Source organism: Glycine max, chromosome 17, assembly GCF_000004515.6.
Source record: "Glycine max cultivar Williams 82 chromosome 17, Glycine_max_v4.0, whole genome shotgun sequence".
Lineage (NCBI taxonomy): Eukaryota > Viridiplantae > Streptophyta > Magnoliopsida > Fabales > Fabaceae > Glycine > Glycine max.
Window position 1 is genome coordinate 35,589,939 of NC_038253.2, and position 18,013 is coordinate 35,607,951.

The window sequence follows — 18,013 nt, forward strand, 5'->3', positions numbered from 1 at the left end:
TAATTATATGAACACTTTGGTCAATTTCAATTATGATATTAATTTTTTAAATTATATATAAAAACCTAAAAAAACAAGAAAAAGAGAAAATACAAAATCAATATCTCTCTCTAAATTTTTCCTTACTTTATTTCATCAATTCATATTAATTAGAAAAATGTTCGATTTATAGGGTTCACGCTCAACACAATAACATATCAATTTCACAACAATTGGTCTGTCAAACATATATAATTCACTGTAATAATTATAAGGATAAAATGAAAATTGCAAAAGCACCCCAAAATTCATTCCAATTGATATCTCTAAGGATCCCTACACATGTTGTCACTAATTTCCAATTGTGAATAACTCATCCCTTACCTCTGAGCGGACTCACATGTCTTCAGCCAGCAACAGCAGCATCTCTAGCGATTCCTTGAGATTCCTTCAGTTATTCCTCCGATTGCTCCGATAAAATTCCCAAACGTCAGAGACAGAGAAGAGATTGAAACCTCCACTTGTACTGTCTTCATGCGATTCCTTTTTCTCCCTCTACGAATATTATCTCGCAAATCCCAATGGTGGAAGTGTGCACAATTAAATTTCGAACAATAAATTTAAATTTCATGAAAATCCAACAGTTAACGAAACCGGGATTATAGTTTTACCGAGACAGTTTTGGGTTTCTGCGGGAAATTAAAAGGCTACAATGCGAAGGGTTTTCCTATATGCGCAGACATGATTTTGAAATTTCCAACGGTGAGAGTTCTCGGAATTGGGTTGTGAACCTGGTGTTTAAATTTCATGACGATCCAACGGTGAATGAGTCCGAGATCGTCGTTTTTCTGAGACAGGTTTAGTGAGCTACGGGAAAAAGAAAGGTTTTTGAGAGGAGAAGGGGAAAAACGAAAATGAGAGGCAGAGGAGGCTGAGGAGTCAGTCTCTAAAACTTAGCATGTTGTTATTTATAGCTAGGGGTATTTACGACCTATTATTTACTCTATTTATTTATTTTTTTTACTTTTACTAAAAAACTTTTTAAATTTATTTATGAAAAAAATGGGATGTTACATAGGTTACCTTAAAGGAGGTAATATCTACTGTAAACAAATAGAGAAAATTATATAGAAGTGCGCAAGTGTCTGAGATAATAATTGAAAATTATATAGCTCAAAATAATTGAAAGCAATTGGTGTTGTTGCCCTTAAATAAAGAATGAATAAATTAAACTAGTTAATTCTAAGATTTTGTGAAATTACTTTTTGTTTTAACTTTTTTAACGTTGAAATTTACCTTGTTTGTAGACTGCTTTTGAGTTGGGAAAAAGGAACCATACCCACCAAATTTTGCACCAGACAACAATTACTGCTCTTTGATTTCTCAGTACAAGGTTAGAGTTTTATTATTCCAGTCATGTTTAATCGTATTATAAAATCTACAATTAATTATTAGACAAAAGTAAGTACCTAGTTTTTAGCTCCCACAAAACCATGATTTATCAATAAAATCATTAGTTTATGATAATAAATTTGAAATTTGACTATCCCTTCTGCTCGCAACCATGATTTTGGTTTATGATCATTTGGCATGACATTCACTGCTTATCCTGAGTTTTACCATTATTTTGAGAGGTTGATTCTGTATGATTAAGCGAGGGTTTCACATGATCTAATAACGTTCTATTACTACAAACCACGTGGTCTCTTGTTCTATTCGCCCCTCTCTATCTCTCTTTATTATAACTCTCTCACTCTTATGTGTTTATCTCATGGGTAATTCAATCGTATTCTAGATAGGGCATGTAATCATAGACAATGACACATACACCCTTGAGCCACTCCACCACCTCTTGCATGCTAGGCCTCTTCTCTGGGCTATTATCTGTGCACCTCATAGATATCATGACCACAAATTTCAATTGCTCTAAATCAAAATGCCCCTTCAACTTTGGATGAGCAATATGAATGAAGTTACCCTTTTGGACATGTGGTGTGACCCATTGAACTATGTCCCTTTTCACTCCACCAGGGAGTTTCTCAATTGGTTTCTTGGCACTCACAATCTCCAAAAGCAAAATCCCAAAACTGTAAACATCACAGCACCCAGAAACCTTCCCCTACATAGCATACTCTAGCGCCAAATATCGAAGGGAGCCTTTAACCCTTGTTGTGAGATGGCTTACACCTTCTGGTATCAACTTAGCAAAACCGAAATCAGCAACCTTGGCTTCAAATTCAGTGTCTAAAAGAACATTGCTTACCTTTATGTCTCTATGAATGATGTGAGGATTTGCTTCATGGTGCAAATACCTTAAGCAAACAGAAACACCTCATATATAGATGACAAAGTTAAATAAGTTGAATAACACATATATGTAAAAGCTTTTTACATGATTAACCAACTAGAACTTGTCAGGTCTAATAACTTTATTAACTTTATAGAATAGATGAACAAATTAATATCGAAACTTCAATATATGATGTTTATTAATTTTGATTTCATATATAACTATATACTAGCATGGTAAGATATATTGATGTAAATAATGAGAGTTGAAAGGTAAAAGGAGCACATACATTAAGCCTTCTGCAACTTCAATTGCTACACACACACACACACTTTACAACAGTTGATACACCCTGGGTTGGCTGGTGTACTCACAACCTAATCCTTCTTGGTTGTCACATATTCCATCCACCTCTGTTAGACCACCTTCTCATTACCAGTGGGAGGGATTTCTCTTTTACTACCCACACTAGAATCCCATACTCTTGTATGTCAAGAATGTAATATGCTATACAAACAACTGTTGATGTCAATATTTGTCTGTAATCAAAATTTAGATTTTGTATGTTCTTGTACGTCATCAATGTAATTTGCTATATAAACAATTGTTGTTCATGCTGAGTGAACCTTAGATTCTCTTTTGAGACTGAATGCAATGATTCTTGCGGACAGTTTGCATTAGTCATTGTATTTAGTCTTGAATTATCCGTTTGGACAGTTTGGGGAGACTCGTATTTTTATGTTAGGTTCATTCGTTAAGGTTATTATTATTTTGATTAATTTGATGAAATTTCGGTACAATGCATTTCAAGTTGTTCTCTGAGTGCATACTTGATTATCGGGAAATTAATTTCACTGATGTCATGTCGTGTACTTGGAGACCAATGCGAAATGCTGCCAAAATTTAGTCAAATTTTTCAAAATAATGCTAACCCTGACATATGAAGCTAACATAAAAGACAGTCTTCCTAAATGGGATAGGGCCACACCTATAAATAAAAAAGTGAGATTTTCATGCATGAAATTGCTTAAATGGATCGAAGTTGGATGAATGAAAGTCGCATGAGCCCAGAATATGAGGATGGCATCGAGTAGTTCTTGCAATTTGCTTCAAAAAGAGGTCGACCAAATGAAGAAGGAAAATATTATTGTCCTTGCATCAACTGTTTGAACGGATGATGACAACTACTGGAAGACATACGGGAGCATCTATTGTGTGATGGGATTAAGAAGAATTACACGACATGGATATGGCATGGTGAAGTGATAGACATGTAGAGTGGGTCCCAATCTGAACTATTTGATATAGAAATGGGAGATCGCTTAGAGGACATGATTCGTGACCTTGGACAAGAATTTTTTCAACTAGCACGCGCCCCTGTGCATGAAGGATTGCAGAGTGATTCAAAAAAGCCTTTGTATACGGGGTGCAAGAATTCCTTAACTCTGTTTTTTGTGGTGTTAAGTCCGGTTAATGTGAAGGCCAAGTATGGGTGGAGTGACAAAAGTTTTACCTCACTGCTTGAGGTAGTGCACAATCTGCTTCCAGAGGACAACACACTGCCTAAAAATTACTATAAGGCGAAAAAGATATTGTGTCCAATGGGTATGGAGTGTTAGAAGATTCATGTTTGCCCCAATGATTGCATACTATACAGGCATGACTTCTAAGAAATGTCCAAATGCCCTATCTGTGGAACTTCACGGTACAAAGTGAAGGATGAAGAGGAAAGCAGTTATGATGAAAACTCAAAGAAGGGCCCTCCAGCAAAGGTTTTGTGGTATCTTCCAATCATTCCAAGGTTTAAGCGTCTTTTTGCTAATGAGGACAACGCAAAAGACCTTACATGGCATGCAAATGGAAGGATTTTTTATGGAATGGTCCGTCATCCGGCTGATTGCTCGTAGTGGAAGAAGATTGATCATTTGTATCCGGATTTCAGGAAAGAGCCAAGAAATCTTAGACTTGGACTAGCCAGTGATGGAATGAATCCATATGGCACCTTAAGCACTCAACACAGTTCATGGCCAGTTCTGCTAGTAATTTACAATTTTCTTCCTTGGTTGTGCATGAAGCAAAAATACATGATGTTGTCTATGATGATATCGGGCCTAAGACAGCCAGGAAATGACATTGATGTTTATCTAAGTTCGTTGATTGAAGACCTGAGAAAGTTGTGGGATGAGGGGGTTTTAGTGTTTGATGTGTTTCGCAAGGACACATTTGAAATGCGTGCAATACTTTTTTGTACCATTAATGACTTTCCAGCATATGGGAATCTCAGCGGTTACAGTGTTAAGGGTCATCATGCATGCCCTATCTGTGAAGAAAACACAAGCTACATACAACTAAAACATGGAAGAAAAACAGCCTACAGTAAGCATCGCCGTTTTCTAACACCCAATCATCCTTACAGACGACTAAAAAAAGCTTTTAATAGAAGTCAAGAGCACGATATTGCACCGATACCGTTGACTGGTGAGCCGGTATACAAGTGGGTTCAACACCTGAATATTGTATTTGGAAAGACTCAAAAGAAGAATAAAAGTAAGACTTGCATATGGAAGAAGAGGTCCATTTTCTTTGATCTTCCATACTGGTCTGATCTAGACGTTAGACATTGTATTAATGTTATGCATGTGGAGAAAAATGCATGTGACGGTGTGATTGGGACGCTCCTTAACATTCAAGGCAAGACAAAGGATGGCTTGAATACCCGTCAAGATCTAGTTGAGATGGGGATACAATCACAGTTGCATCCAAGGTCTGATGGTAAGAAAATTTACTTGCCCCCAACTTGTCATACTTTGTCTAAAAAGGAGAAGATAAGTTTTTGTCAGTATCTTCATCAGGTGAAGGTTCCACATGGATACTCTTCAAATATTAAGAGCCTTGTGTAGTTAAAGAAGCTTAAGCTTGTAGGGTTAAAGTCTCACGATTGTCACATGTTGATGCAACAATTGTTAGCAGTGGTTATACGAGACATCTTGCCAAACAAAGTCAGGTTAGCCATAACTCGCCTATGCTTTTTCTTCCATGCCATATGTAGCAAAGTCGTTGATGCTGTCTAGTTTGATGAGCTGGAAAATGAGGCTGCAATTATATTGTGCCAGTTGGAGATGTATTTTCCCCCTACTTTCTTTGACATCATGATTCACTTGATTGTGCATCTGGTCAGAGAAATCAAATATTGTGGTCCTGTTTATTTGCGGTGGATGTACCCGGTTGAGCAACAAATGAAGATATTAAAAGGGTATACAAAGAATCTATATCATCCAAAAGCATCTATTGTTGAGAGGTACATTGCAGAAGAAGCCGTTGAATTTTGTTCATAATACATTGAAAAGGCTAAACCTGTTGGCCTTCCTGAGTCTCGGCATGATGACAGAGTGCGGGTAAGGGTTCAAGAGGACTGCATGTGATCACTTCAAGTCTAGAAGATTTGTTACAAGCTCACTTGTATGTCTTGAACAATAGTAATGAAGTTTTTCCATACATACTTAAGCATGAAGCTTTAGTCAAACAGAATAATCCAAAAATGTAAAAGAATTGGGTGTTGAAAAAGCATAACAAGACTTTCTGTGATTGGTTTAAAGATACAATCTTTGCAGATGAAAATGCTTCAAAAACATTAAGAAAGCTAGCAGATGGGCCTAAAAGAAATGTTATAACTTGGTAAGGATACGACATAAACAAGTATTCATTTTACACAAAAGCACAAGACGACAAAAGTACAATGCAGAACAACGGGGTCACCCTAAGGGCTGAATCTCAACACTTCGCAAGTGTGCATGATGTCAATCCCTGTGTAGCTTCCATCCCTTACCTTGGGTTCATTGATGAAATTTGGGAGCTTAATTATGTCAAATTTACTATTTGTGTTTTCAAATGTAAATGGGTTGACAGCAACACCGGTGTGTGCACTGATGATATAGGATTTACGCTAGTAGACCTAAAGAAACTTGGTTACCACAATGACCTTTTCATCATGGCAGAACAAGCAAGACAAGTATTTTATGTGCAAGACATTTGTGATGAAAGGTGGTGCGTGGTTCTACATGGCAAAAAAATTGGTGTTAATGTAGAAGATGATGATTCATACATGGACACCTATGTTAGTCCTTTGTCCACACAAATCACTCCTAACGTTGTCAGAGAAGAAGAAGCTGATGACGTTCATGCTAATCGTAATGATCATGATGAAGGAGAATTAATTAACATCGTCTAATGTAATTTTTTATTTATATATTTGATTTTGCTAGATTGATTTACATAAGTCATACAGTTATTTTTTGTAATGTTTATTAACCCTGGTTTTTTTCTATAAAGGATCATGGCTTCTCCACCTGGCTCGCCTCCTCCTCCTCTTCCTCCTTCAGATGCATCAGCTTCACCGTCTACTGTGAAGTGGGCACGCAAAGCCATACATCTACGATCCTTGTCTACTAGACCACCTGGTGGTCAGAGACCAGTGGTCCACATTGATCCTGCTACCAGCAAGGCCAACGATCCCCACAAGAAGAAATTAAGAACATATTTGGGGGTTATGGCGCGTGATAAGGTGGACGTCACGTACGAGAACTGGAAGGAGATCCCTACTGCTCAGAAGGACTTGATTTGGGAGGATATTTAGGTATTTTTCTTTTCTTATTTGATGTTCTTTAATTAATAGCCAAAAAATACATTATTGTAACAAATAAACCTTATTTGTTATTGTCAGATGGAATTTGAAATCCCAGAGGCTTCTGACAGTAGGACGAAAAAGAAATTACTTCAGACTGTCGACGAGAGATGGAGGCAGTTTAAATTAGACCTCACGAGGAAATGGGCCCTTGCAGTCGATCAGGACGGTGTGGATGTCACTGTCTATGAGAAATACGGCAAAAGTAAGGAAAAATGGGCCCAGTTTTGCTAGACTTGCAGATACCCTTCTTGAGAGGTATGTACCTTGCCATTTAAGTTGTTTTTCAAAAAACATTAACTTGTTATAATTCATTCTAGCAATTTGAAAGATTATTGTTTTATTTTTGCAGGATGTGCAGAAAAAGAAAAAGGTCATCCAGAAACAGAACACTGTCCCCACATTTTGTCTCGTGGGGGTTATGAATATTTGGAGCAGAAGCTCCCGGTTGAGAAGACCAAGAAGAAGCTGGAGGAAACTGCACAGTCAGGAAGTGTGGATGGCGTCATTGACCCTCCATCCCCCGTCAGACGCCACGTGAAGTGGAAAATGGCCCGCACCAAGAAAACAGGGGAGATGACGACTAAGGCCGTAAAGGAAATCACTGAGAAGATCGTAAGTCATTTTCAACTAACCATTGGAATTATATTTCTTTATTTTGTGAATGTCATGTACAAATGTGTCTTTTTTGTTCAGGATTCCTCTGAGGAGCAGGCGTCACAGGGATCCTTCGTCCCCCATGGACGTCAGGATGTTCTCACCGCTGCTATTGGACGTCCAGAGCACCTTGGATGTGTCCGTGCTGCTAGAGCCGGTGTCACCATCAAGCAATACTTCGGATCGGCTCCACGGACGTCCCGCATCTCTTCCTCGTTGCCTCCTGAAGAATTACAGCAACTAACCCAGCAAATCAGGGACCAGCTAGAGGAGTCGATCACAGAAAAAGTGACTCAGCAGCTCATGGCATCGTTTAGCCAGATGCAGTCCCAGTTTTAGTCCCAGATGCAATCTCAGGGACTTGCACTACCTCCGGAGCCTCTGGTTGGTCTCTCAGGTCCTCGAGTAAGAACAAAGGAGATTTGTGTGGATCCCTCAGGAAACGATCCTGAGACGGGTGACTCAGACAGGTGCGGCTTGTACATCGAAGCAAATCTTGCCCGCCTGGTTGCCCTAGGAAGAGTTTATGAGGGATCCACTGTTGTTCATAACACTTCTTTGTTGTCTAGCCAAGTAAAGATGGGTGTGGAGGAGGTTAAAGATCCAGATGCTCCCGTTCATGTACCCACTGATGAGGTTTCCTTAGTGGGGTAGGCAATTCACACCTTCCCTGCTTGGCCGACACATCTGGTCAAGCCTTTATCACAGCAGGTACTTTACTCTTACTATATGTTTCTTCTTTTTGAATTAATTCATTCAATGTGCCTTAAATTAGGTCATTTAACTTTGTTTCATGAACAGGCAGTTGTGTCTCCAGCAAAACCACCTGAAAAGCCGGATTCGAAGGTCGATGATCCGCTTTATTTAATGGCATTGACCATCCCAGAGCTTTTCTTGAGGCCTTACTAGGTTACATGGGATGCCACCATGTTCGGGGTCTTTAATCCAGGCTTCCCACTCTACATAAAGCACGAAGACCTCTCCGAAATCGCACACAGTGGTCAATGTCTCAACATATCAGTGTTACAGTTGTGGATTTTGTAAGTCATTTTAGATTACTTTTAATTACCTATGTTATTGCTTTCAATTCATAAATATTTAACTTTGACTTAACATAAACAGGCATCTGACTGAAACAAGTATGCGAGCAGGGAATTCTGATCTGTATGGATTCCTCGAGCCACAGTCCATTCAGAGGTCTGGGCAATCGCAATTTGAGGCTAAACGTTACATAAAGAGTTGGATGCAGAGTTCAAAACGTGATGTCTACCTTGGAGCCTACCTGAATGGGTAAGTCACACAAAATGACTGAATTTAATTAATGTTTACTAATATACTAACCCATATTCGTCTCCACTGCAGCAGACACTAGCAGATGGTGGTCATCCTGCCCAAGGAACACCTAGTTGTCTGGTTTTATTCATTGCATAACAGGCCAGACAACTACCTTAAGGGGATAATTAACAGGTCAGTGTTCTTTTCAATACATTTGCATTCAAATACCTCAACAACACCAGTTTTTAATTGTTACTCATCTGGAACAGTGCTTTAAAAGGTCTTGATGATGCTCCACAACCTAAATCAAAGGCTCCTGCTAGGTGGATTATCGTCAAGGTACATCATTTACATAAAACTTCCACTTATATATACTTTTTATGTGTTTGTACACTAATTGTTTAATTAATATCCAAATTTCATTATGTATTTAGTGTAATAGACAAAAAGGAAGAACTGAGTACGGCTATTATGTCATGCACTGGATGTCCACCATCATTTTAGGAAGTTTCAAGAATAACTAGGAAGCGGTACGTTTATTTCAAACAAATTCGATTTTTTTATAATTTGTATTACATTATTAACTTATTATCATTTATTTCATCATGCAGTATTTTAACAATCCTAGACCATTGGAGCCAGAGAGATTAAAGGCGTTGCGGATTCAGTAGGCACAATATTATCTCTGAGTTAGAGCTTAGAGCTAGGATTTAGGGACATTAAGTTTAGCTTAGTTTACTTTGGTTTAACATTTTTGTCATTTCCTATGTTATTTGAACATTGAATTCATTTGTTGATAGTTGTTAATAATAAATCAATTATTCATTGTTTATTGTGATTAAAACTGCTTGAAAGCATAATAAAATGTTTATTTGTTGTGAATTGAGTATGAAATTGCATTTTATAGGTACAATTTTGGATTTATTGTAAAAATAGAAAGTTTATATAAAAAAAACTTGAAAACAACATCGGTTATTAGTAAAAATCGATGTTAATATAGTAAACAACATCGGTTATTTAGAAAAATCAATGTCAACATACACCTTAACATCGGTTTTTAAATAAACCGATGTCGGTTATTTCTAATAACATCGGTTATTTATACTTAACCGATGTTAATATACAAACGTTAACATCAGTTATTTATAAATAACCGATGTTATATATAACTAACTACAGCAAAATAAATGTATAGATGATGGACGTTCACATCGGTTATACACAAAAAAAAAAAAAAAACTGATGTTAATCTATTAGTTAACATTGGTTTTCTATAGAAAATTGATGTTAATCTATTAGTTAACATCGGTTTTTCTAGAAAACCAATGTTAATTTATTAGTTAACATCGATTGTATAACAAAACCGATGTTGGCGTTCATCATGTGTACACTTATTTTGCTGTAGTGCTTTATATATAACATCGGTTATTTAGAAAACCGATGTTAGCATTTTTTTCTTAACATCGGTTTTTAAAAACCAATGTTAACAATAATACATTCAACATTGATACTTTCAACATCGGTTTTAAAATCGATGTAGAATGTCATAAATAACCGATGTTAAAAGTGTATTTTTTAATAGTGAACTTCCCTAATCCCACCTCCAGCAGATGTTTCATTCATCCTTTCATGTTCAGAACAGATTTTCTGGCGAGCACCACTAAGGATTGTTGAATAATTAATTTTTGTATGATATTGATATATTTTTTACAACCAAAACTGATTTAAAAAATAAAATGAAAATGCAAGGAGATAATGAGGAAAAACAACTCGAATAAATATTATTTTAAATTTAAATTCAAACTAGACTAAATTCCCACTTATGAGCTTGATGTGGATGTGATTATTAATATTTGCTTCACATTTTTCTAAAAAAAATCAATTGATACATCTATTATAAAGATTTAATTTAAGTTTTATATAAAGATAAATATGACAATTAAAAATACTCTTATAAGATAATTTGTATAAAGAGGTGACAAATAAAGTTCTATAAAAAATTAAAGAAGTTATTAAATGCTATACAAGCATAAAAAATATAAGATAATTCATATATATATATATATATATATATATATATATAGATAAAAGTAAAATTATATTTTGGTCCCCTTGTTGTCTCTAATTTTGATTTTGGTCCCCCTTTAAAATTATAGACGCATTTAGTCCTCCAACTATGTTCAATCCCATAAATGTGATCCTCAAGTTCAGATTTAGACGTTTGTTATAAAGGAATGTTGACTACCATATATTACATTCTGATTAGACGATGATTGTCACGTGTCCTAAAATATAAAATATGGAGATCAAAATCAAAATTGCCTGTAAGAAAGCATTTAGGCAAGGGTAATTTAGAAATTTAAAATTCTGAATTGTGAACAGAGTTTGAAGAAGCAATGTGATGTACCAACGACAACATCATTAATTTAATTGATCAATGTAATTTTAGACATCGATTTTACCCCTAAATTGATGTTTAATTTACACGATGAAGGACTAAATGAAATCTAAGATATTGGATATGCCACCTTTATGTCATATGTACCTTTAAAAGAATATTTTCAATCATTATTCTATATATTATATAAAATTGCAAAGGAGTAATTATCTTGTGTATTTATTTAAAATAAATTCACAATTAGATATCTATTTAATATAAAAAAAATCCTAGTATAATAGATATTACATCAATTTCACCTTATTTGAGATTTTTTGTTAAATATTCATTCTACAATGTAAAACTAAATCAACAAATCTCAATCAACAAAATGAAACTTAAAATATTCAACTTGAATAACCAAGGAAACAAAAGAAATATGTACACACATGAGAACACTTGTTATTACACTTGTTATTCAAACATGAATTGGGAAAATATATGTGTCACTCAAGAGAATATTAGATTAAAAAAATGCACAACATACTATACAGTATACAGCACTCGTATAATGTTACAAATGACAACTTGACAACTAAAAATAATCATCAAACCCCAACCAACAACCTTCCGGCTGATTTTTTTTTTCTTTATTGCTTTTGTAAGGCCAATAAATCAAAATCCAAATACTCACTACCTCAAACCACCAAAAAGAATCATATACTGATATCACAACTGTAAAGAATGACACACTAACGGCACATCCCCTCTAAAAGATGACATCAAATCATATAACTAGGCTTTCTAGCCTAAGATATCAAACTCATACAAAACTGCAACAGAAAAGAATAATCCAATCGTAGCACCAATCATTAAGTTAACAGTATGGAGAAAAAATACCTGCAACCAAAAGGCAAATGAATCCATCAGGTCAATCACATAGATGTCATCATTGATAAATTAAAACTTTAAAAGTAGAACAAAAACATAAGATCAGTTAGAAGTTGAAGATGAAAATATTGATCATACCAAAGGAAGATAAATGAAAAATTTGTTCTCTAGAGTTACTAGTTAGTCGATCCACTAATCTTATTTACCCAACAATGAACATCTCTCAAATTATCATATGATTTATTTCATCTTAAGCCAACTCAACAGGAGAAAAACTGGTTTTGAAAAATATTTGCAGGAGCCGTGGCCATCATTGAAATGAATAATCATACCCATAATAGTAATTCAAATCAGCAAATTTCATCAATCCCACTAAAAATTGAAAGCCTTATCACACAAAATTCACTAGGGTTTTTTTTCCTGCTTTTTCTTTTTGGTCTCTGCTGTACTCTTTCCGTTTGTGATTGATATTCTCCATTTTTATTTCATACGGGGGCAACATATCAAAGGCTATTGACAATGTCATTAATTCCCCAAAACATTTTGAGTAAGGAAGATGATACCTGTCCCCAGAGACCAGAAATCTTTCATTATAATATGCTTCAAATTTTACACAAGGCCTATTTCTTATGCAATGTCACCAGAAAATCAATGCAAATTTTAACATGATAATCCTTTTCCCAGAAATATAACTGAGATTACCTTAGCAACCTTACTAGTATATTGCCTCATCAATAACTTGTTGCATCTGTCAAACCACAGAAGCATCTCAGAGAGTACTAAAGACATCAGCATCAAATTGTGATTCCAAGCAGCTATCATTTGTCAATTAATTATAGTATTCTAGGTCATAGGTCAACCACATACACCCATAGGTCTATAACTTGTATAAAGAAAAGTTTTCAGAATTTTTACTATCTTTTTTTAACATGAGTAGAAATATATTTGCTATTTGTATTGAGGGCAAGCCTTGGCGCAACAGTAAAATTGCTGCATTGTGGCCTAGAGTTTAGGGGGTTCAAATCTGGGAAACAGCCTCTCTGCTTGTGAGGGTAAGATTGTGTTAGTGTGCATCTACCTCTCTAGATCCCACTGAGTGGGAGCCTCATGCACTAGTTGCCCCTTTAATCTCTCTACTAGTATTCTGAACACAGAAATCAGTATATTGAGCTCTCAACTGAGAGCCTTAAAACAGAAAAGATAATTCCTATCATGAGCCAGCACAGAAAGATACCTTAAATATTTTTAACAACAGAAAACACTTGTATAGCATTATGTTGTTCGTGAAATTGCAATTTCGGTTAACAGAAAAAGCTTGTAACACTTTCAGATTCTACCAAATCTCCCTAAAGTTTCAAGAAAATTTAAAAGATATTCTGAAACAGGAACATGCAAAAGAAACTATAGTTGAAGCATGATCTTACTTACCTGTCTTGAAATCAAATGAAGAAGCCTTCAAAAACTTATAAAGAAAATAGAAGCACTAATATCGCCTCTATAAAGAATAACAAACAAAAGAAGAAAACTCAAAATTGCTCCAGGATGTAATGGAGTGTAGGAACACGCCGACGGAACAATGGTTCAAGTCGAATTGATGGAACATCAAACTGCCACCCATCATACATCTCATTCGACGCTTGCACTATCTCATCAATTTTGAACCCTGCCATTATGAGAATCAGTTAGTTAGTTCCCTGAAATATATGAAACTTCAAAAAGGAATTTGAGAAATACACACGATGGATCACATTTTCCCATTTCATACCTTCCATTGTTGTTTCGTTAGAACAGTGGTTCTTTATCATGACCCCAATGTCAGTTGTAGAAGCTCCAGCCAGTTCAAATTTTTCAACAGCAACCTCTAAACATTCCTCCCATGTTGGCAGGCCTAGCTTATACTCTACAACAGAACGCTCGTACAACAAGGTACCCCATAAAAGATATATTTGCAACCTCATCCTTGTAGCCTGATCATCAGCTTCATCAGAAGAAACATCCCTGAAAAGGCCATGCAACCCATTTTTTCTAACTGCTCTTTATACTTATCCGATTTGGAAAGTTCATTCAAACGCCGCTCCTCAATCTCCTCCCACATCAGCATGCCTTTCTCCATGCTATCCTCTGCCTTGTTATAGAACTGCAGAACCTCATCGGAAGAGCTAGTTTCCAAACCCTTATTTTTTGCAATCAAATAAGACCAGCAGAGCCTTGCTTGCTCAAACTGCTGATGCCCAAGAGCAAGCAGCCCTTCATAAAAATCCGATTTAATCTTCACAGCCTCTTCAAACCTCTTCTCTGCATTCATGTACTCCTTCAGAGCCCACTCATACCCCACCTTAACAAACTCAAACGATGACTCCCTCGATCCATCGTCTGGAATACTCACCATCTTCCTCGCCCTTGACATATGCACACTCCCCCAATTAAACAACGCCAAAGCGGCCATCTCCTGAAACCTATCCGCCGCAATGTCAAACAGCTCCTGGGCATTCTCACTCGTCACCGCATCCTCCATTGCCTCTGAATACAACTTCATCCCAATCCCATGAATATCTAAATACGCATCCGAATCAAACCCAACATGATTCTTAAACAGCCTCGCAAACTGCACAAGCCAATCCTCCATAGTACTCAACCCTTTCCCCACACCCTTCCCTCCATCCCCAGCCCCACCCCCACCCCCACCCCCATTCTCAACCACCTTCATCCCCATCCTCCCACCATCCTCCACCCCTGCCACACCATCATCATAGCGCAACTCCTGATCCGGCTCAATCTCCGTAACATAAAGCCGAATCGATCCAAGCACATGACAAGTCTCCGCCAACCTCAACTCAGCAATATTAGTGATAGTAACCAAATCACCCTCCCTATCCCTATACTTCACAAGAACACCCTTCAACCCGGGAAACCTATCTCTTATCACATCCCTCACCAGCCTCATCCCACAATTCACCGGCAATTGCGCCCATCTAATATCCTCTCCATGTATCAACTTCACAGTCCTAGTAACAACCCCTTTTTCCTTGTCTTTCTCCCCCAATTTCTCGTTCTCTTTCACTTTCTTCACCACCTTCTTCTCCTTATCCTTATGATCCTTATGAAACTTATGATCCTTATCCTTATAATTATCCTTCTTTTCAACATTCTCAACCTTAACCTTCTCCTCAATTATAACCTTTTTTGCTTTCCCTTCATCCTCTCCTCCCGTGTGTTCCTTCTTATTCTTAATCTTCTCCCTCACAATCTTCCTCAGTCGCGCTGAGGCCGTATCAGGATGGTGCTACAGGGCGGCGAGGGCGATCTCTGTCTCATCGACGACAATCCCCTTCTCCTCCATCGTCATCCTCAAGCTATCCAAAACCTCCAACGCCATCGAATTGTTCGGCTCCAAGTTCAAAACCACGCGCACGTCCCGCATCGCCAAATCCACGCGGTTCAGCGCCTCGTAGCATTTCACGCGCTTTAAAAGCGCTTTGGTGTACCTCGGCGAGACCTGCAGCGCCATGTTGCACTCGCTGATGGCGCGTGGGTACTCGCCGACCCCCAGCTGCATGTAACGCACGGCCATGCTGGTGTGAAGATGCGCCACGTCGATGTGGCTCTTCGGTAAGAGCTTGAGGGCTTTTTCGTACTTTAACATGGCGCCTTCGTGGTCCTTCTTCTGGAAGAGCCTGTTCCCTTCCTCACGAAGCTCCTGCGACATGTTTATGAACATCGCCGTGTCGTCGTCCAGCGCCGAGGACGACACCGCCACCACCGCCACGCGTTTGTTGTTGTTGTTGTCCTCCCATGATTTTGACGGGCGGTGGTGGTGGTGGTGGTCGTTGGCCTTCGGAGGAGTCGAAGGACATTTCTTTTTCCTTGTCGACTTCCCCATGTAACTCTGAATCAATCAAGGTAAAAAAAAATATATCAAATTAAATTAAATTAAACTAAACTAAACTAAATTAGTGAATAGTAATGAAAAATGAAATTTGGATTGGATTGGATCTTACACTGATTATATTATGATTAAGATTTGGTTATGGTTATTCCTTCCTTACAACTTTGGCTTAGGGTTTTCTTTTGCCTGAAGTCAACCTTGGGAGGAGGAAGAGAAAGAAAGAATTGGTGTGGTTTGGAATGAATGAAATGATTGTGAGATGAAATAAAGGGTGGGTGCTTTATTAGGGGGAAATGAAATAAAACAAACATAGCATTAGCATGTGGAATGAGGCAAGGGTGGGGTTGAGATGATTTATAATTGTTGCACCTAAAATAGATGAAACGACATAGTTTGAGCCCACATCTTGTTTGGGTGGAGAAATTCGGCGAGGGAAGAAAGAAGCAAACCAAGATACTTTTGTGGCTTTCATTTTTTAATGTAAATTTGGGTGTATTTAATTTTCACGTGTGGACCTTTTCCTTCCCAATACGCAGTATTTATTATTTGATTTTTTTAGATCACATATATTTTTCTATTAGAAATAATTTATTGGAGTAGAAAAGTAAAATATAACTCTCTCTTTAAGTATAATGCAATAACATATTTAATATTATAATTAAATTAAAATAATTTCGCCAATTAATCTACACCTTAGATGATATATATGCAGTATTTATTTTGTTCTTTCTTTAATTACCACTTTCTTTAACATTTAAGGCTGTAACGACTTCTTAATGAGACCACAGGACACACGGGACAATAGAGATACTACTCGACCGTTTTTATTGTTGTCCTTTTCTTGGCGGTTATACTAGTTGTGATACTGTATATTTGTTGGCCAATTCTAATGACAGCCAAAGATTGGTAGGGGTATATTCTTTGTTATGTTTTGTTATTATTTGCTGAGATTTATGTAAAATTATTAAATCATAGATAAATTATTTTAAATGTTGATAATATATATATATATATATATATATATATATATATATCATACTAACTTAAGAAAATTAATTAATCATATTTAATTACATCAATTTTAATTAAAAAAATTTCTAACTTATTTTTCATTTAAATTTGATATTAAAAATAAAAAAGAATTATTAAAACTAACATATTGGTTACATAAATAATATTTTAAAAATAATAACATTAAATAAAATAAAATTAATAAAATATTTCTTATATTTAAAATTAAAAAATATATTTTTTTCTTATATTTAAGATCAGAATGAATATACGATCTATGTGTTTATAAATATTTAATAACAATAAATAGTATTATATTTGAAAGAATATGGCAATAAATGTTTGATTAATAGTATTTTTTTAGTTTATAAATATGCACATGTAAATTTACAGTGTATTAATTATTTTTAAAAAATTATTTTATTTCTTTTCTCAACAGTATCTTTCGGTCAACATCCATACACTAATTTTTTTTAAAGCAGAAATTACTATATTGAGTTTGTCTTTTCTAAATACTTTTATGTAATCAGGAACATTAAATAGTCACATGTTTAGAGAGTAGAAATGGCAGAAAAATTGAAAAAACGATACCGAAATCTATAAAAGCTGTTTATGATTTTTGGTTAAAAAAGAGAATTCAACAAGGATATTAATTTTTTTTGTCATAAGGTTAAAATAGTTTTTTCCTTCCTCTTATTACTAAAACTTATTTTCATTTTTTATTTTAAAAAATATTCTCTAACTCCCAAATTTAAGTTAATGTTGTCGTTTTGGATTTTAGAAACAACTTTGAACCATTATTTTTTATTAATAATAATTATGTGATACTTATCTGATTGATTCACTGCATAAAAACTATAAAACCTATTTAATGATAGGAAAAAAAAGTCAATAACCTAGTAAAGAAATACTTGAAAAGTGAATTTTCCGAGTAACCAAACAAAATGCATTAGATTTTTTAGTCTC

At 35.9% G+C, this 18,013-nt stretch overlaps 1 non-coding gene and 1 pseudogene across 1 annotated transcript; both read right to left on the reverse strand.

Annotated features, from left to right (window-relative positions):
- Window positions 1-1,759: 1,759 nt before the first annotated feature.
- Window positions 1,760-18,013, reverse strand: part of LOC106796704 (proline-rich receptor-like protein kinase PERK13) — a 71,882-nt pseudogene continuing 55,628 nt past the window's right edge.
- Window positions 11,886-16,030, reverse strand: LOC102665813 (protein PHOX1). Its single transcript, XR_003266412.2, has 3 exons — window positions 13,916-16,030; window positions 13,579-13,813; window positions 11,886-12,159 (listed from the first exon to the last, which is right to left on the reverse strand). It is a non-coding gene; the product is annotated as a protein PHOX1 (transcript).